Source organism: Apostichopus japonicus, chromosome 12, assembly GCF_037975245.1.
Source record: "Apostichopus japonicus isolate 1M-3 chromosome 12, ASM3797524v1, whole genome shotgun sequence".
Classification (NCBI taxonomy): Eukaryota; Metazoa; Echinodermata; class Holothuroidea; order Aspidochirotida; family Stichopodidae; genus Apostichopus; species Apostichopus japonicus.
In genome coordinates, this window is record NC_092572.1 from 15153520 (window position 1) to 15175744 (window position 22225).

Here is a 22225-nt window from a genome sequence, read left to right on the forward strand (position 1 = left end):
CGATGGCTTGGCGCACTGTACGAGCTGATGATCGAGACTCTCTTTTGCATCCCTGGTTCGAACCCCGGGTGATGACGTCTTTTGCCGATCTTTTACAGCAAGTGCCTAGACGGGGAGCTGTAAGTATTAGTTAATCCACCTAATATCTCAGTCCATACAGTGGCGCGATGGCTTGGCGCACTGTACGAGCTGATGATCGAGACTCTCTTTTGCATCCCTGGTTCGAACCCCGGGTGATGACGTCTTTTGCCGATCTTTTACAGCAAGTGCCTAGACGGGGAGCTGTAAGTATTAGTTAATCCACCTAATATCTCAGTCCATACAGTGGCGCGATGGCTTGGCGCACTGTACGAGCTGATGATCGAGACTCTCTTTTGCATCCCTGGTTCGAACCCCGGGTGATGACGTCTTTTGCCGATCTTTTACAGCAAGTGCCTAGACGGGGAGCTGTAAGTATTAGTTAATCCACCTAATATCTCAGTCCATACAGTGGCGCGATGGCTTGGCGCACTGTACGAGCTGATGATCGAGACTCTCTTTTGCATCCCTGGTTCGAACCCCGGGTGATGACGTCTTTTGCCGATCTTTTACAGCAAGTGCCTAGACGGGGAGCTGTAAGTATTAGTTAATCCACCTAATATCTCAGTCCATACAGTGGCGCGATGGCTTGGCGCACTGTACGAGCTGATGATCGAGACTCTCTTTTGCATCCCTGGTTCGAACCCCGGGTGATGACGTCTTTTGCCGATCTTTTACAGCAAGTGCCTAGACGGGGAGCTGTAAGTATTAGTTAATCCACCTAATATCTCAGTCCATACAGTGGCGCGATGGCTTGGCGCACTGTACGAGCTGATGATCGAGACTCTCTTTTGCATCCCTGGTTCGAACCCCGGGTGATGACGTCTTTTGCCGATCTTTTACAGCAAGTGCCTAGACGGGGAGCTGTAAGTATTAGTTAATCCACCTAATATCTCAGTCCATACAGTGGCGCGATGGCTTGGCGCACTGTACGAGCTGATGATCGAGACTCTCTTTTGCATCCCTGGTTCGAACCCCGGGTGATGACGTCTTTTGCCGATCTTTTACAGCAAGTGCCTAGACGGGGAGCTGTAAGTATTAGTTAATCCACCTAATATCTCAGTCCATACAGTGGCGCGATGGCTTGGCGCACTGTACGAGCTGATGATCGAGACTCTCTTTTGCATCCCTGGTTCGAACCCCGGGTGATGACGTCTTTTGCCGATCTTTTACAGCAAGTGCCTAGACGGGGAGCTGTAAGTATTAGTTAATCCACCTAATATCTCAGTCCATACAGTGGCGCGATGGCTTGGCGCACTGTACGAGCTGATGATCGAGACTCTCTTTTGCATCCCTGGTTCGAACCCCGGGTGATGACGTCTTTTGCCGATCTTTTACAGCAAGTGCCTGCACAAGATTGAAGTTTTCACTAGCTAAACGCTACCCATCACTGCATAGCCGACAAGTTGGCCTTTCATGGCACTATCAATTTTCCGTATCATGACCATGAAGATTTTTGGCTTTCCGAGCCGGAACTTTTCGTCACTTGTAAACAAACCTCTTCACTGATTGGTAAACAAATTTCCTACGCTGCTCCGGGGAGGCCTAAAGGGGTTTAAAATTGCCTCAGTCGACCAAATTTTCTCACCACATGTACTTCTATTCATGTTCTTCAACATGCAAGCTACAAAAAAACTAGACTATGATTGATAACAGGTCAAAAAAATGTTCTCCTGCTGCTTTTTTAGCACTTTTCCTGAAGGAGAACAATCGAGCGGATGGATATAGACTCTAATAGGAGTATGCCACCTGAAGGTTAAGTGAAGCTACAGAGTACAGTATAGGCTATCTGTGACCCTGTAACTGGTAAATATTTATTTTTATGATTCATATTGTGTTATTACCAATAGGGGTTCGTTGGAAGTTTTATGAGCTTCAATGGTGTCCAATTTCATAGCATATAAAAGCATAAATTTGTAAACACGATATAGGGTATTGGATGTAAAAGTACTTGAGAAGTGAGAAAGAATACAAATACATGTTGTTCGCGGAACTGGTCCACGCAAAAATAATTAGCGTCAATGCTTTTGTCACCCCAACTGTTAAGTTGTGAAAGGGATGTTTTGCAAAACCCAGCCTTATATTATACAGTTTTATTAGTTTAGTTTAGTTAAGTAGATAAAAAAAAAGATCAGGAGGGACACTTAAGTCCCCATGAAGGATCCTATAGAGAGAGGGAAAAAAAAACTGAAGGCACAAACACTCAGACCCGATTACATTAGTTTAGTCCAGGCTTACTCAACATTTTAACATTAAGTCATACTGGTATACTCATAGCGTCATACAGGCTATCCGTACCAGATACAGAATGGTCAGAGATGTGTCTTTAATTGTGGCCATCAAATTTGAGCATAAATTTGAAGGGGAAAGAAGTATCTCTTAGATTATTCAGTAGGTTACAAGATTTTTCTAAAATCAATTCATTCATGGAAGTGCACAGATCAATAAACATCACAGGGTGGACGGTAACGAGTATATGGTTGAGTCAAAATTATTTGACCCGGTACCATAGCCTATTAGTACTATTTGTATACAGTACATTGTTTCAAATTATATATTAATATTGATCAACTTTTACCCATTTTTCTTTTTTTCTTTCAGGACATGAATATTTAGTATTTACATGAGAATCTGAATTCCTACCCTGCTGTAAAAATGTGTTTGAGGAAAAAAAAAATGTGTTCAAATAGCTTCAGAAGATGTTTATGAATCAACTGAGAACAAAGTAAGACATGTTGCAGTCACTATTATCAGCAGCCAGCAAGGTTAAAAGTGAGTCTCAATGTCAGGATCTTTTCCAGAAGAATGCTGACCAGATTCCTAGAGTGAATGAACAGCATGATGATGCTGAAGAATCCACTACATGTTACCAGCTAACTCTCAATAATATTGAAGCAATACATAAACCCGTGGTAAGTATGATAGTGTACAATTATTTCTTTCTTTTGCCCTCTTTCCTTTATGTTTGTTGAAAATTCTGTAACCGTCTAGACAGTTCTTTTCTGCCACATTGTCCCTAATGAGTAGCAACTTTATAATCTGGCATCACATTTGATTATAACATATTAAAAGCCAACAATGTTATTTCAGGACTAGAGTGCAGTACATGCAGGCTTCACAATTTGGCACATATCCTCGCATGATTTCAGGGTAAGTTTCTGTGCCCGTAGTAATCGCTCTCTGAGTGCCGAATTTGTAATACCACACACGATCCTATCCTGGACAAGCGGGTCATGCAATGATTCAAAGTTATATGTTTGTGCCAGGACTTTGAGTTCAGTGATGTATCTGTCCAACTGCTCCCCTGGCTCCTGAAATCTCGTGAAGAATTTGTATCTTTCTACAGTTTCATTTTGCTTTGGGTTGCAGTAGGCATCAAAGAGTGTGAAGAGCTCTCCAATTTTCGGGGAAACATCGGCAGCGCCTGCAGCTGGTACCGGTTTTATAGTCTCATATATCTCACGTCCAGTAGTGCCCATAAGATAGAGGCACATTTTTCCTTTAACTTATCATCTTTGTCAGACATTGCCAGTTCTGCATATAGCTTGAATTCTTCTTTCCAGTGTTGCCATCTGCTTGCCAGTTTGGGAGAAGCAAAATCAATCTTCTCTGGTGGGGGAACTTTATCCATACTGTTATTGTAACTCGCGATCTTCTGGCAGAATTTATTTCAGGAATCGTCTGAATGTTAATTTTAATTCTCCAATGTGTACACGGTTTTGTATTGTACCGGTACGTACAGTAACGCGATTGTTTTCTTTTCTTATTTTCACCTCACCAGACTGTTGTTTCACAAGGCTTTACTACTGTATTATCACGGTGCTGCAGTGTGTTCCCCTTCGTTGCATTATGAACTAGTCGAACACAGTTATATCTTACTGTTATAGTTTAGCGTACAATCTGCAGTTCCTTTCTTTGCTTACCACATCACACTGCATCCTACGTTGCGTCTCGGATTACTGTACTGTTTTATCGCATAGTCCTATACATACGATACTGTGTATGCTATTCTAACGGTGCATTCGCATAGCTGAATCTTAGCGAATTGCTGACTAATTCACGGTGATTTTCGGGTGATCAGTCCTTTGAATTTCGCAAGAATGGTCCTCAAAATTATCTTAAGTTTACTTCTGACACCATGTTTCAGTTTGTGGCCGTCGAGCGTGTCGTATAGAGAATATAGGAGGCGATCATTTATTTAGTTACAGACTTGGTTTATTATTGTACTTCAGTAGCCATATTCAATGGAGTGCACAGACTCGTAGTGTGTAATATGAAGAGCAAGTACGGTAGCTCATATTGATTAGCTACATAAATGTACTTGTCACACAGTGAGGCTGTGGTTTACAAATCCCGATGATCCAGTTTTGGCAAAGAACACCTTCAATTCTCTTCTCTTATTCTTAGTAACTTAACAGTTGCACTGGAGTGACATGCAATATCAGTTTAACATGTTCCAAACAGTTCAGGAATACATTGGGGAATGTCCTGTAGGTCAGTTTGGGAGGAATCAGCTGAGCTAAACAAAAGTAGCTTTCATCACTTTTCAGAGCCAGAGACGAAAAAACCCTCCCCGCTGACCCTTCTCTGGATGACGTTTCTGCAGGTAGGGCAAGCCAGACCAAGTGGACTGTGATCAGGGATACCAATACAACCTGCAGGAATCATAGATGCACCCAATTGGTCAAGCTTATCAAAATTGGTGACTGGAAATGTTGTTGCAGACGTAGATCTGGTTACTGCTTACACAGTATTGCTCATAAGTGTATTTACACACTGCACCTTGCATACTGAAATCTCTGAAAATACATCTTTATGGACCTAAAATGATAATTGCATAGAATTTTGTTGTGGTTTATATTGTGACGACTATAAAAAAGTATCATATTGGTATTGAAAAAAAAATTCATCTCTCACTTAAGGTGGCATACTCCTATTAGAGTCTATAGCAGTCCGCTTTATTGTTCTCCTTCAAGAAAAGTGCCAAAAAGCAGCAGGGGAACATCTTTTGTGACCTTTTATCAATCATGATCTAGTTTTTGTGGCTTGCATGTTGAAGAGCATGAATGGAAGTACATGTGGTGAGAAAATTGTGTCAATTGAGGCCATTTCAGACCCCTTTAAGGCCTCCCAGGAGCAGCGTAGGAAAATTGTTTACCACTGAGTGAAGAGGTTTGTTTACAAGTGACAAAAACTTCCGGCTCGGATAGCAAAAAATCTACATGGTCATGATACGGAAAATTGATGGTGCCATAAAAGGCCAACTTGACAGCTATCCGGTGATGGGTAGCGTTTAGCTAGTGAAAACTTCTATCTAGACTTAGAGACCACATTACTTTTGTGATTTAGTGTGTAAGTCAATGGCGCTTTTAATGGGCGTATGCTACCTGAAGGATTCTTGCCAGGTTTGTTACTGTTTTATTAAGTTTTTAGATGGACAAGAGTTCACTCTTGTAGCTACATAGTGATTCCAAACACAACCTTTGATTCCAAGTCCTACAATTCTTCCATATCAGAAAGACCTATAGGGTCGTCGCCACATCCATTGCTTGTCTCTCTGTGAGCCATCATAGCACTGTGATAGGCCCTTAATAGGGCAAATTAACTAACCTGTTTCCTGTAGATTCTGCAAACATGGTTTGTTGTGACTGAGTTGAAAATATCTCATGTCCTTTATCTGCTGGGTTAATTACTCTCTCATACTCTTCCTTGTCGAGCCTTCTATAAGCAGGTTTGCAAGAGGAATTAGTTGCCATATCTGTATCAGAAGAGCTAGGAATATCACCAGTGCAATTGGCATCAGCTTCAGCAGCTGTTCAAGCAGTAAAGCCAAACCTGTTACCTGGCTTGAAGGTCGTTGCATGCCTATCAAACATGCCTTTCCTTCTACCCATTCTTCTAAATACTAATCAGTTTTTATCCTTAAAATATACCAATTTTCCAGTGACGTATTCACTAGTTTTGTTTGTAAGCATTTATTGGAAGTCTAAGCAGTTGAATAGCTGCACATAGAATGATACAAGACAAGACTTACACTGAGAAACTAGTCAATATGATGGACTGCAACTAGTTTGGAATGTTGTTTGAACAGCGCCCTCATTCTAGATCTGGTCACAGCTAGTACATAGCTCTCCTGAGTATTTTTTGCACCAAAATCTGACAAAATACCTTTTGAAAGCAGTGCCAAAGTAACAAGTAACTTTTTCTCTTTCACTTTAGAGCCACAGCTAAGGGCGCATGCTTACTGGATGCTGGGAGTGATAAAATTTTCAGAGGGATGAAGGCCAACCAAGTTTCCACCAGAGGGGGTAAGTAGCACCAAACTGAGGGACTGTACTTAAAACACATTGTGTGGACCCAAGAACAATTTAGACATTCAGTAGATGCCTGTCATGCTGATGGAATGACTTCTTATCACACTAGGGAATATGTCAATCATTGGGCTCTGACTTGTTTAAAGTTCAGTACTGTATTATTCATATAGACTGTACAACATGTGTGAGACACCATATGAAGATTCACACAATAGACAGAGATACACAGAAATGATGTAAGTCACAACTTCTCAAACTATCGTAAAAAGGAGGTTTAATGTGGAGTTTAAATATCGCTCTGTTACTTAAGGTGGCATACTCCTATTAGCATCTATATCAACCTGCACAAGTGTTCTCCTTCAGGAAAAGTTCCAAAGAGCAACAGGAGAACATCTTTTTTTATATCTTATCAATTAGGATCTGGTTTTCTTGGTTTGGCTGTTATGGAGCATGAATGGAAGTACAAGTGGTACAAAGATTGGGTCAGTTGAGGCAAGTTTAGACCACTTTAGGCCTCCTGGAGCAGCATATGAACATTGTTTACTGCTGAGTAAAGAGGTTTGTTTACAAGTGAGGAAAATTTCAAGCTCTCATAGCAAACAAAAAGTCTGCACAGTCATGATAAAGAAACTTGAGGTTCAAATGAATGTGATAAATTAATTAGAATAAACCAAAAGCAAATAGAATAAAGGGTAATTTAAACCAAGAAATACTGCACGACGCAACTCTACCTGTGTCTGTTGTTTTGATCTGTGTGTTATTGAGATGTGTAGTAGTACAGTAACGGATGGTATAAGGAGCCACTAATTTCAATGTTAAGCTATAGAACAAGTAAAACCTGAGGAACTGAAGTTGCACATCTGGTGAGTAGTCTACTTTATACAGTGTAGTGCTGATAGTCGTGATCGATTAATCGCCAGTAGTCGCGATTACACTTTGGAAGTTTGATTAATCGCTCTCAAAACCTAAGTTGCGATTTCTGGACTAAAGCTAGCACTACACACAATCTGCTATTGAAAAATAGCCTAACCTATCAAAAACAACACTTAAGCAGTTTGTCAGCAAATATCGCAAACACAGGTTCTTACAATGCTACACTAGAACTGTGCTGTGTTAAAAATCAGTAAGCACCTGTTCAGGTTAGATTCATGCGTTTACTTGTTAGTAATACGATTGTTCTGCAGTGCAGCATTTAGTCCTAGCAATGTTTCATCATTGCGCATAATTGCAAATTCCCAAATTTATTAATCTTTAATGATTGCCAAAGAATTTGTAATTTCTTCAAACATGCATGTTATACAGTATTATTTCATTTCTGGTCAGTGGTTCACATGTATCATATGTCTGATAGAGTGTGTCGATTGCGGTGAAGTTTCATTTCAATGTGTCATAATATGTGCGTGCTATCACGCTAGGCTAAAGCCTAGCCTAGAAGGTGAACGTCCTTCTACAGAAAACTCTTGCATAGTAATCATCACACCGCTACAGGGTGTTGCATCTATTCATTTTTTTTGCTGTGATTAGTGCTAGTAGTTGTAGTAGCCTTGTAGATCCATTCCAAAGTTTTTGATTTACTTTGAAGGATTTTAAGAAATGTTGAATATTGAAATTTGTTGACAGTTTTTGTTTGGTAGATGTTTTAACATGAATTAGACATCACACATTAAGACTTGAAAGAACAAATACGGACAGTGCACCATGGAGAAAGATTTGTTTGACTGTATTTCTGCAATGTAGAAATGACAGTGATGATGCCATAACTGTAACCGAGTATCGCGAGAAGAGCTATGCGATTAATCAACTACAAAAGTAAGAGTCGACTATCAGCACTAATACTGTGTACCTAGCAGAGCAAAAAGCGACAGTCAGAATTTAAATGCATACATTACAACGTAATATATGTGGTGTAAGAATCAGTTTTATTGAGACCCAGACTGCAATCAGAATAAGGATAGGCCTATATACAGTAACACATTGTAATATTGTATGTATTGGAAAGCTCACACCTTCACAATGTCAGACTAAGATTGGATGGCATGGGCTGATGAAATAAATGCAAAAGTGGCAAAATATACATCAGCCCCAGCAAGTTACACAAAGGGATGCAGGATGTGGACAGGTGCCTACACCATCAGTATGCCAGGGGCACCAGCATATGGCATTATCCGCACAATGCTATCCCTGGCAGCTAAGAGAAGAGCCACATTCCAGCATCTGCTCTTCAAAGTATTGTGCAAAGAAATTAACTTTTAAGTACCAAATCATTTCACATCTCCCACATATGCCACAACAGCCTATGTGTGGAGGTGTCACATCCATTGCTTGTGTCTCTGTGAGCCATCATAGCACTGTGACAGGCCCTTAATAAGACTTGCAAATTTACTAACCTGTTTACTGTAGATTTCGTCATATATCAGAGGAGAGTACTGCTTTTGTCAGTGCTCTGTAGAGAGACCTGTTTAGGTGTACTACATCAGAATGATAAGCTGCAGCCATTGTTCTACTGAACCCATTACATGCCTTGCCATCAGCATCAGTTGTGAGGTACATGATCGTACCCATTCTTCATAATAATAATCAGTTTTTTATCCTCAAAGTTCAACAAAATTCCAGTGACCTATTCACTAGTTTGTTTGTATACAAATGCTTAAATGCTTATAAGCATTTATTGGAAGTCTGAGCAGTTGAATAGCTGCACATAGAATGATACAAGACAAGACTTACGCTGAGAAACTAGTCAATATGATCTACTACAACGATTTAGGAATGTTGCTTGAACAGCGCCTCATTCTAGATCTGGTCACAGCTAGTACATAGCTCCCCTGAGTAGTTTTTGCAACAAAATCTGACAAAATACCTTTGAAAAGCAGTGCCAAAGTAACAAGTAACTTTTCTCTTTCATTTTAGGGCCAGAGTTTACACGATACAGGGAGTGATCACATTTTCAGAGGGAAGGCCAACTTGCGTCAAGTTTCCACCAGAGGGGGTAAGTAGCACCAACTGAGGGACTGTGCTTAAAACACATTCTGTGGACCCAAGCACAATTTAGACATGCAGTAGATGCCAGCCATGCTGATGGAATGACTTCTAATCACACTAGGGAATATATCAACCATTGGGAACTCACTTGTTTAAAGTTCAGTACTGTATTATTCATATAGACTGTACAACATGTGTGAGACACCATAGGAAGATTCACACAATAGACAGAGATAAATAAAAATGATATAGGTCATTACTTCTGAAACTATCATAAAAAGAGGTTTAAAGTGGATTTTAGAAATGTCAACTGTTACTTAAGCTGGCATACTCCTATTAGCTTCTATATCAATCCGCACCAAGTGTGCTTTTCAGAAAAAGTGCCAAAAAGCAACAGGAGACATCTTTTTTGATATGTCATCAATCACTGGACTGGTTTATGTTTTTAGTTCTACCATATAGCTTGTACTTTCTCTCTCTCTGAGTTGTGCTCTCCTCCTTCTGTATGCTCTGTCTCTCTTATATAGTCTATCATACTGTTGTTTTCTTTGCATCTGTTTCAGAGTCTGGATACATGGACTATTTGAGCTCACCTCTAATCCTGCAGCTTCCATCTTCCTGGCTATGGACTCTTCAGGCCCTTTATTTGTAATGTTTGTGGCACTGTGGTCCCTGTACTGACTGTTGCGTGAAATGTTTGTGCTATGTTTTGGATTGGAAACTCGAAAGCATTGTTGACTACCTCTGCTTTTTGAGTGGAAGTCTGAAACTGAGTGGACCATAAACGTTTGCTGCAGGTGGGTGTCTCAGGTATTTCATTTACAGCACTGATTTCGCTTAACTCCCGTTGAAATTTGTTAAAAGGAAAATAAACAAATTTCTTCGTTTTTTATCGAAATTTGCCGATTTTTATCGAAATTCCACGAATTTTAACGATTGGTGATCTCAGTCATTTCCTACGTGGAATTTTCAACGATGCGTTGAAATTCTTTTTTAAACGAAATAGAAGGTCAATATGTGGTAAAGCAAAACGTCGGAAAACGCGTAACTTTGTTTATTAGTATCAATTAGACTTTGGTACAGTTGTTTGAAAGCAAGAATATTTACAAAAGCATTCTCAGGCTTGCCTGAGTAGTAAAACTCAAAGAAACATGTAGTAAAACTGATGGGGGACATTTTCTGACTGAACCCCAAACACAGTGACATAAGTCTTAACTTTGCCAGGCTATCTTGGAGGTTGCAGTACAAGCTATGTACCACGAGGCACCCTTCCAGATAAGTTGGAGTGCTGTTTAACCATTAAAATAACAATGAATGGACATAAATAAACTTGGTTTACTTGCAGATTGCGAAAAATAGTTATTCTTAAGAGATGTAAATTTGGTTTTTTATTAGAGTTGAAGTATGAAACTTTGTTTCCGAGCGAAAACATGTTACTTGAAGCAAAATAAAGATGCCCCGCCCATTCTGCTAGGACGCTTCCATTTTTCAAAAATGCGTTTTCTCTTTTTATTTTTTTCTATTTTGTTTAATATAGATTTGGCATGAGACATGTTAATCAGGTTAACTTTGATGGAATAATTTTATACCAGAAGTGGAAAAACTTAACAGTTATTACTTTCATTTCGGATCATTTCCGAACAAGATAACACACTAAGGGTGTGACCGTTTAAACGATTAACTGTTTATCCGGCCGCAAATGCACTCCGTTTAGAAAATCACAAACCGTATAAACGGAAAATTAAAAAAAAAAAAATCAAATACATTTTAAACATGAAAATTATTTAAAAATATGTAAAGAACTGAGTAATGTACTGCAAACTATCAATAAAAAACAGAAAAACGATGTTTTAGGCATGAATAATGTGTTCAATATAACTATAGTAGTAGGCCAATAGTCACAAGCTCATGATAGTGTCGTCAATTCGTTTTCTCAGTTTATATTTGCGACATATATCACCCGTGTACACCAATCAATGGCATAGTGAAATCCCGTGTGAAAATATGTCGACGCCAAAAGACGCAAATGGTCGTTCTAGAAAGTAGGCCAGTTGGCTCTCTCAGGTCCGCAAGTATACAGCCATTTTTTCCACACATGGTATTATACTGTGCATGCATTGCGGGCGGGATTGCAACATACATAAAAGAATATGAATGAAAATGATAAACCTTACGATATTTTTCACAAATATTGATGCTTAGATAAGTGCTTCCTCACAATCAACGAGACGCCCAAAATTCGCTCCGCTTACGTAAAACTTCTATATATATATAAAACACGTGGAAAAAATTTGAGTTTTTACACACATAATAACCACTGACATTGGTCATAGAACATAAGTAGGTCATTGACATTTGAACTTGCCCAAGTTCATCGCACCATAGGAACGACACAACACATTGAACATGATGTTACATTCTTCCTCCATCTGGACGCCGAGTGTAAATTTTGGTGTAATATGCAAATTATGAATGGTACTGTGCTGCGCGGTTAAAATTTAACCTATTGCGACACCAATTTTGGGAAGCTGTTGTTGAAGAAACTTTTGTATCAAATGTAAAGTACTGTATCATGTATGTGACACAAGAGAAAGAAAATGAAATCAGAGGCTGCTACAACCCATCGCAAAACACGTGCGTGCGTAATTTGTTTTCTAAACATGACTTTTAATGAGTAAGCAGGAAAGGTGGGTAAGTTTGCTAAGTTAGGCGAGTTTTTGTTTAAAATCTTGTGATAGATAGACAAATATATTGTTTTTTTTCTTCAAAAGTTACGATGTTGCCGAAGGCAGAGTTATATCAATTCAGTGATCTGAACTTCTGAAGACCACGATATACTGATCAGGTGTGTTATTCTTTTCATCAATTATTACACGTAATGTTTGCAATATTATTGGGCCTAATTAGTAATAAACATACATTGATCGTTGTCTTGTTGCCTGAATTGCTACTTTTTTGAAAAAAAAAACCTTAATTATTGTACTCAAAATGTCCTATTTCATTAAAAGTTGAGTGACATTACGTCTTAAAAGCCGCAATCGGGAAACAGCGTTTAAAAGTTTAACCTACCGGCAGGTTATACGGTTAAATGGTTAGTGAAATATCCGTTAGGTCACACCCTTAAAACACACACACAAAAAAAACGACTTTATTGAATGAAAATATACTGAAAACCATATCGCAAAAACACAAAATCGCCTATAACTCGAAAACGGCAGGAGATATCGACTTTTGTCAGCTGCGTAGGGATTTCCTAAACCGAATTTTGATGCGCTCTATCCACCTGTGTCATTTATGAGCTTCTCTGATGTAAGCTGCAGTACGTAATTTCTCTATACCAGTTCCGCAACATTTATTTACGCAGTAAACATTGTTCATTATGTTTTCTTTCACAACGAATATTCAAAGTTGTGCTCCACACGCTTCACAGATATTGTTTTATGTCGTTCATTTTCAATTCTAGTTTAAAATTACATTTTCGAACGATGCATTCAAACATTCCTGATTAGTGAAACTAAGGAAGGATATTTGATTGATATGATTTTATGAGCTGTTCCACTTGAAAAATGATGATAAAATCGAAAAACAAAACATTTACTTCTCATGTGACGCATACCGGGAGACTCATAAAAACCCCCTTCTCATTAAATTTAATTTACATGCCGTCAGGCCAGTTGAAAGCCCTCCCCAGTAATGTTCGATCAGCTCTTCCCAATATACAATACTCAAATAAGCAATGATAATATATTCATTTTCCACAGGTTTCTCCCCAACTTGGGCCCAAGCCACTGCTTTATTTTCTTAGTAGTCATGGAAACAATTGTTTGCAACTCTTTTGCTGGCCAGGTGTTTTCAAGTTTTATTAATAGCACAACTTCTGATTGGTTTATTCAAGATAAACTTTCTATCCCTGCTGGATTGTTCTACTTATATATATATGAATGAATATTTGGTTTTCAATTAGCTTAGTTACAGGTAACATCCATTCCATTATGAACAGTGGGGGCAAAATAATGTTTGCTTCTAGAGTAAGCCAGCCAAAGCTTCTGCAGTGCTAAACCCCCCACGAAGATAAATACTATGCTAATTAACAGATGGTAGGCGTGAATTTGACAAAGCCAGGTTTATGATTGGACTAGGCCTCTCCAAAACTCCAAAAAGTTTGGTCGCTGGGGATATCCAGGGTAGGGAATGCACATGTAAGCAGCATACTGTAGGTGGCCCAGACCCAGGCTGCGACCTTAATTACCAGGGCAGTCCATCTGCATTCGCGGACAACTTACAGTAGCTGGGTTAGGGGGAAAGTAACAGGATGTTTTTTATTTTGCGTGCATTGAAGCCGGGGGGAGATTTTTTGGTTTGAAAGTGAGTGCGGTAAACGGTTCTGTAGTACGTCAAGTAACACAGGAATTTATTGGAAAAAGAGATCTCTTTGATATCCAGCTACGACTGTTTCATTGTGTAAATTTTTTTTTATTTCTTGTTTTTCTGACGCTGCGTTCATTGGTGAGTTACTTAAACTTATCTTAGTTTAATGCTAGCCTATAACTTAAGTACTTGTTACGATCGACCAAGACCAGTTTTTATTATCCTAGCCAAATAATTTTTCAAACACCTAGTACAGAACTTACTCTGTCTTATATACAATCAAACTTTTGCAACGTTTGTAATATTCCTCGGCCACTTCTGGTATAGTCTGAAAACGGCTGTAGTTACACTAAGGATTTAACGTAGGTCACAACCTTGATATGTCTAGAATTGCCTTTGCCGTTGTTGATCGCGATAACTTTCGTGGAAATTTCGTTGAAACTACGTTGACAACCGTGCCCGCAGTAGTCTAAATCTTAATGAAATTATTTGTTTTTTATCGATTTTCAACTTTTTTTATCGATTTTCAACTTATTTTATCGATCGTTGATTTTTTTTTCAACGGGAGTTAAGCGAAATCAGTACTGTAGTTGTGTGCTGTCAGTGTGGGATATTAGCAGAGATCTCTTTGTAGCATTTGGCATGAATGGAAATGTGTACTTCCTGCCCCTCTTGCATACAAATGAATGCTTTGGGCAATGTGAATGATTTCCAGTGTAGCACTTTGCAAGGCAGTCTTAACATGTTGATAAAGCCTTCACAACTTTGCAGTGGTCGTATTTGAGGGCTTTAATTCCTGCAAGTAGTCACCTCTGCCAGTACAAGGCAGGTCAAGTCCTCTGCAATGCACTTTTGTATCAAGTGCTTCCTAGTCACAGTTTGTGCAGGTAACATATCAGAGGAGAGTACTGCTTTAGCCAGTGCTCTGCAGAGTGACTTGAGTAGGTGAACTTGGTCTAACAGCATATGGTTCTCTGTTTCAGAATGAGTAGCTGCAGCCATTGTACCAGTGAACCCTTTACATGCCTTGCCATCAGCATCAGTTGTTAGGCACTTCTCCTTTAGTGGGCTCTTACCAGTAAGTAATATGGATGCACAAATCTTTCCACCATTCTGTTCATCTTTGACATTAGCATCTTTACTGAACAGCCCTCATTGCCTGGAAATTGCAACTTGTGACTCCTTCTTCTATTCATTTCACCAATTAAGTTACAGTTGTTACTGTGATTGTAATCAAAATTAAATTTATCCATGGTGACATTCTCAACAATTACATCTCTGTATTGGCTTGCACGAACAAATGGAGTCTTACTTTTTGCATTACGCAGACAGGTATGATATTGACGATCATATTCTGCAAAAATTGGAGAGTCTTTTGAGAGGTCATGCAGTTGCAGTGTCTTCTTTATACACCCCCTTTCTGACATATCATTTTCATTCATTTCTTCTATTGCAGGTCCAAACTGGTTGGCTGACTTTTGTAGTGTTCTGACAGCGGGACTGGGAAGAGAGATGCTGCTGAGCAATCTATGAGCTGCACTTGAACTGATCTACATCTGATGCAGGCCTAACTGCCGTGCAATGTTTAGTTCTGTGGGATTCTTGCCAGGTTTGCTTCTTGGTTTAAACCTTTGTAGATGGGCAAGAGCTTACAGTACCTTTGTTTCTTCAGAGAATGCATCCAAACACAACCTTTGAGCCAAGTCCCACAAATTCTTCATATCTAAGTTTGCAAGAGGAATAGGTGTCACATCAGAAGGGGTAGGCATGTCACCAGTGCGGTTGGCATCAGCTGTACGAGCTGTAAAACCGAACCTGTTACCTGGCTTCAATGTTGTTGCACGCCTACCAAACACATCTTTCCTTTTACCCATTAAAATATAACAATTTCCTAGTGACCTATTCAGTGGCGTCTTTCGCGACTGACTGCACTTTTATTCTGAACTTTTTTTCGATACATTTGTCTCCACTGGCGCTCACTTCACAAAGTTATTAGCCTCCCCAACCAAATGTTTTTTACCTACTGAAAGAAAGATAATTTGCGATGTGTTTTTCAATGGTTAAACTGATATTATTATTACCATAAATATTGTATTGACTTCCCCAATAATTCTAACCAATATGGAAGGGTAATAACACAGCATATGATTGTATGTTATTGGCATGCGATGTAAAAACCGGTGCATGACTATATGATATGCGCATTGACATGTGTAACACGCGAAACATGAACAATTTTGGTTATATTTTTCCCAAATCAGCGCCCCCAAATCATATTGGGCCCCTACGCCTATGACAGTAGTTCTATTAGGCATTTTTTTGGAGTATTCAAAATCATACCAAGTTTTTTGTGGTGGAGTATAAGAATCGCGAGATACAATTTATGAAAGTGGCAAGACAAACGTGGTAAATATGACTGATTAAAGGCCAATTTTGACCGAAATTTTTCAATTTTTAGGTCATTCACAATCACAGGAATATATGAATAGGCCTAGATAAACTGTAGTGCGACAGTCGGAAATTCCAACTGTCGCACTCCAATTTTCCAACTATCGTCAGTTTTATCAAGTTCGGGGGTGAGACACCCCCACACCCACCCCTCCTCTAGCCACGTCCCTGGGTGTAAGTCACAACTTCTCAAACAATCATTAAAAGAGGTTTAATGTGGAGTCTAAAAAATTTCAATTGTTAGTTAAGATGGCATAATCCTATTAGCATTTACATCAATCCACCATAAGTGTTCTCATTCAGAAAAAGCAACAGGAGAACAAATTTCTTGATATGTTATCAATTAGGGTCTGGTGTTTTCTTGGCAGGGATGTTAAGGAGCATGAAAGAGAGTACAAGTGATACAAAAATTTGGTCAGTTGAGGTAAGTTTAGACCAATTTAGGCCTCCCTGGAACAGCATACAAAAATTGATTTCTGCTGAGTAAAGAGGTTTGTTTACAAGTGAGGAAAACTTCAGTCTCTCATAGTAAACAAGCAATCTGCATGGTTACGATATTGAAAATTGAGGGTGCTTTGAATGGCCAACTTGTCAGCTATCCAGTTATTGGTTGCATTAAGCTTGTGAGAGCTAAATAGATTAAGGGATCACATTACTTTTTGATTTAGTGTGTATTGGGGCATTTCATAGGTGTATACTACCACAGGACCCTTTTATCATGCCGACTAGTATTCAGCAATTGGTTGAGCAATATTGTGTGTCTATGTGTAGGACATTTTATTTGACCGCATAAGAATTATAAACGTTTTCAGAAGTCCAACACCTGTTAACAAACAATTTAATAACTTGTTAGTACTTTTATTTTACCATCATTTGGTCAGCATAGAATGCCATTAGTTGAATCACAGAAACTATTTGATAACTATATTGAAACTATGAACAATCAACAGTGTGTTTTGTTTGTTTTCTATCAAAATAGGAATTAATGACCAAGTTCAAAATTCCAAGGCTGCTACTAGTGCTTGAGGGAAGACTAAAAGCAGAAAGAATGCCTAATGACAGAGAAAGAAGACATATTATACAGACACTGTGTGACTACATGGTAGGATATACATGGCTAAAATAGGTAAACAGTTTAATACTGTAAACTCACACTATATCATTGCCAAACAGCTCTAATAATCACGAGGAGCGATTTAATGCTGCAACGTTACACTGGATTAACTATCTCAAGACCCGACTTGCATTCGACAGATACTAATAGTGGGCCCAACTTACAATAAAGTGAGCCTAACAAGTAACTTTGAAACACTTCTTAAGTTCAGGCTCAACCTTGAAACTAATTTTTCCCGATGACCTTCAAAACTTGTTTTGTGACAAGCTCTGCTAACCTTTCAACCAGAGACAAAAAAAATCATATTTGCTCACGCTCGAAATGATGCTGATTTAATACTTGCGCGCAGATTCCTCAACATCATGTGTATTTACTGCGTTACTAGCGGGGCCCTATGTGGGTGAAAGTGATTTGTATGTGCTTCCCTCGTGCACTGCTGACAGCCGCCCGGTTAATACATTTGTATACTCCCACCTACGAAAACCAGTGTCTAATATTTATAATATATATATGTTTATGAGCTTGCCGAACGTTACAACATCATACAGAAAGCCGTGCCGGACAAAATTATATTTAATGATTATAGTAACATATACATTAGTTACTATTTATAAATATATGATATGCAAATATGTCATGCATAACCTATATACACGAGGTGTATGAGTAATCTGAATATAATACGGCATTACTTGTATATATATATTATATTTAATGATTATAGTAACATATACATTAGTTACTATTTATAAATATATGATATGCAAATATGTCATGCATAACCTATATACACGAGGTGTATGAGTAATCTGAATATAATACGGCATTACTTGAATATATATATATATATATATATATACATACATATATCTGTATATATATATATACATCTATATATATCTATATATATTATATCTATATATTATAGATATATATATATTATAGATATATATATATTGTAATAAACGTTAACTATTTTGAGTCCATTGCTGCTCGGAGTTCAGCGATCGCCAGGCCTACCGATCCGTAATAAAGTATGGGTTGCTATTCCATGAACTACCATTTGGGTTTGACACGGCTGGGTGGTTTCCTTTTGTGTCTGTTGCCATGTCTACAGCGCTCGCTTCTCTAGTTGAGCGTGTTGCCTTTGAGGGTGGTAATTTGGAGCTTTTCTTTGCAAAGATTGCATAGACCAGACTGCCGCTTGTGCGTCTGGACTGTGACACAATTTCCCAGTGTATTGAATATTCAGCTTTTTTCTCCTTGAGTTGCCAGATGTGTTTAGAGAGTTCCGTTTCTTTCTTATATCGGTCATGTTGGAATGATTTGGTGTGGTTGTTGTATCTCTTCTTAAATTCTACGCTGGCGAGGCCTATGTATGACGCGTTGTTGGTTCCTAACGTGACGGTGGCTTTGTAAATGACGTCATTAACAAGCAGTTGCCGCGAAGTGAGCAACTGTCTACTTCTCGGCAGTTGCATGCCTTTTCCTGGGGGGGTTGGCTCGTTTCTTTCATGACCTTTGAGTTGTGTGACTTGATGATCTGTTGCATGTTGCTCATACAGCTGTAACTTTATTTTGACTGTTGATCTGTTGAAGATTTTGTGTAGCTTGTTGGTCTGTGGGAATTGCTTGTCGATGAGTTTTAGGAAGTCCGCTGCAAAGTTGGTCTTTACGTTTTTGCTGTATGTGGGGTTGTACCATGTGATTTTTCTTGACCTGCGTTTCTTGTTCTGTTTGGTGTTTTTGTTTTCCTTGTTTTTGTATTTGATAGTATAGTTGTATCCAGCTGACCGGAGGGCATGATTGTAGGTGGGTGCTGCTTTCTTGAATGTGTCCTGGTTGATGATAGACCAGAGACTGTTCTTTCGATGGCTGGCGGTATGCTCTTTATTATTGCGGGCGGGTGGTTCGAGTGTTGGCTTACTGTATGTAGATTGGTTCGTTGTTTGGTTTTCTGTAGGGCTGGTACTCGCTGGTATTCATGTTCAAAGTGACGTCAAGGAAGTTGACTGTTTTCAAGTTCGTTTGGACAGTGATTTTTAGTCCACATGTATGAACGATCTTGATTAGGGCTTTTCGTATTCTGTCTGCTTTGCTGCCTGAGCATGACCTCATTACTGGTAGCCCATCGTCCCTGTATAGTCCCAAACCAGTGATATCGGGGGGTTTTCTCCAGTTGGTTCAAAATAAATAGTCCCACCAATTTACAAACTTCCGCTTTGTCAAATGCACCCATTGAGACGTGGAATTGGTTACCAGTGTCTCTCTTCTCTTTTGCCCTTGTGATCGTGAAGGAGAGATTGCCTTGCGTGCATGATAGTCTTGTATTCAGTATCACTGATTCTGGTGTATGCTTTGGCCCATGCTAGACATTTGTGTATGAGATCCTTGCTTATTGAAGGGTAAAAATCAACAATATCGAAGACCAGAAAGGTGAGACTGCTCTTTTCCTGTATATTTTTAATCCATTCCAGTACACTTGTGGTATGTTATGTGGTCAAGCATGGCCTTGCTCACTCGTCCCATTTCAGGTTTTTTTTGTGTTTATTAGCCTGCATTTTGTGTCATGCTAGACTTGTGTATTCATTGTCTATTTCGGTGGCGGTGTTGCGGTCCGCATATTTATATTTCTGAGATATGTTTACAGTTAGCAACCCACCATATTTGGCGGGGTCCATCTTGTAAATGTTCCTGGTTTTGTCCGCCTCTACGAAGATTTCTTTAGAGGATGTGATGTTTCTATGTCCTTCTTGAGGTTGGACAGGAACTTCTCCGTCACTTCCTTGAACTTAATGTTCACGACCATTTCCAGCATATCGGACTCGAATGAGACCAACTCCGGGATTTGTGGTGGGACGCATCTCGATTTTAGCCCGTATGCATCGGTGGTGGCGGTGTTGTCCTCGTCACGGCTGGTGTCACTCGTTTCCGCATCGGTGTCAGTGTCGGCCAGGATAAATAATGCTCTCCATCGCATCCGTTTATCAGCTTCTCTGTCATCTCTAGCAGTCTTTTCAAGTATTCTCTAGTTGATGGCAAAGGAATGTTCTTGCCCGAGTAGTTCATGTTGTATCGTTCCATACTAAGCTGTAAAAGCATGTACTGCTGTTAGTAAGTAGAGTGCTCAACCGAGGTTCAGGAGCCAAACTATAAAATATAGCTAAAATACTATCAACGGTGAGAGGGCTCAATACCGAAGTAGAGCATGATATATATATATTGATATATATATATATTGTAATAAACATTAAATTATTAAGAGTCCATTGCTAATCAGAGTTTCACTCTTGTACAAGTAGTTGTACAGCAATCGTCAGGCGTAATGATCTGTAATAAAGTATGGGTTGCTATTCCACAAACTACCACACATATATACATATACATATACATATACATATATATATATATATATATATATATATATATATTTATATATATATCTATATATATATATATTTTTGTCAAGTTTAGAGGATAAATCTGTTCTTCGTCTGGACAAGCATCATATTTCTTTACGCAGGTAGGCATAGTCCCTCCATATATGATGGGCTGTAATTGTTGTACTCCCCAATCCTTACTCCTGTGAGTCCTGTCACTGTACCCATCCCAAATCCCTACCTTTCTCACCCCTCTGGAATCCATTTAACATTCAACTGTTAGACCACACTGCTACTACTGTGGAACATTACGGTGGAGTAATTGCACACAAGAATAATCAAAACAGAATATTTTGGAAAACAAAAGTCGATAATAAGTAGTTTATTATATAAACAGTATCAGTAAATGGAGCAACAATAAGCTGTAACAGAAACCAACAGGGTAGGATGCAGAGATATTTATATATTGAAAGCTTTTATTTAATGCAGTTTGGTGCCTTGAATCATTGAATCAGCAATTGCAGTTTTTACCTAAGTACCCAGTTTATTAATGTACTCTCATTAAGAATCCGGAGGGGCACAGCCACTATTTCGAGGGAGAGAATTAGAAATTGTCTTTGATTTTCATTGAGATAGCAGGGGCACTACGGCAACTTTGTAGTTTTAGTAGGAAAACAAGGCTATTTACATACACTTGTGAAAAGGCACCAAGGGGCATGGTTTCCAGAGTGAGAAAAAACATGTACAATAGACAGAATTTTAAGACCAATTTTTTTTCAGTGGTTTTTTTGAAAACTGTACATCAAAACCTTAACGTTTCCTGCAGCTGCTCAATATTTACTGGCTCTTGGCACAAATTTCGCTGGAGTTTTGGACAATCTTAGAGCCCTGACTTAGATGATAAAGTTGTAGGATGATCAAGAGGGCACCTAAGGCATTGAAAGGGTTAAAAGGCATACCGCAAATGTTGCTATCAGTGATGGATGATTTTTAAGCTCATTACCGCAAGAGGTATTTTGCCATCCACCTGCTTCCTGACGTACATATTTTTACGTTCATTGAATGTGTTTTGTTTGTTCTTCTTTCACCCTCTGTCTGTCTACATTGTTGGTTCTCTTTTCTTTCATCATCCGCTGCAGTTTATTCTCCCCACAAAAAGTGGCTATAGAAAATTTAGGAGATACGGCTCAGTCCGAGTACAAGCACGGCTCATCGCTAGACATGGGAGTCCAGTGGTAGCGATAGTTACAGGGACACTTTAACCAGTCATAAGTAAGTTTCACTCTCTAAACATGTTTTATTTTAAGCAAGGTTTTGTCAGCTGGCAACATATTATCTATGTTTTATTCTTTTGTAAAACAATTCAAAAATAAGAAACTGACTGGTAAAAGTAACTGCAATGTATTGAGACAAGTTATTGGATAATCCCAAACTGAATGTTTACTTACCATAAATGTAACTTGTTGAAAGGTAACGCTGTGTCTTGGTAACGACATTTTAAACTATCTCAAGTTGTAAAGGATTGGGAAGGTTAATAGAACTCG

General features: G+C 38.9%; 1 protein-coding gene and 1 long non-coding RNA gene across 17 annotated transcripts in view; one reads left to right on the top strand and one right to left on the bottom strand.

Annotated features, from left to right (window-relative positions):
- LOC139977961 (uncharacterized) overlaps positions 1-22225 on the bottom strand; it is a gene marked incomplete in the record, with an annotated part of 396810 nt that overhangs the window by 313242 nt on the left and 61343 nt on the right.
- Positions 1468-22225, top strand: part of LOC139977974 (uncharacterized) — a 184549-nt gene continuing 163791 nt past the window's right edge. The window contains exons 1-11 of one of the 16 annotated variants that reach the window (XR_011796847.1): positions 1479-2990; positions 4629-4684; positions 6298-6386; positions 9300-9378; positions 9935-10168; positions 12143-12216; positions 14723-14817; positions 15196-15348; positions 16556-16611; positions 17167-17313; positions 21821-21953. This is a non-coding gene — a long non-coding RNA (uncharacterized lncRNA). Of the gene's footprint in view, positions 2991-4628; positions 4685-6297; positions 6387-9299; positions 9379-9934; positions 10182-11308; positions 12217-14722; positions 14818-15195; positions 15349-16555; positions 16612-17166; positions 17314-20116; positions 20675-21820; positions 21954-22225 lie in introns of those variants that run through there. The other 15 variants (XR_011796840.1, XR_011796839.1, XR_011796838.1 and 12 more) reach the window with 15 other exon arrangements.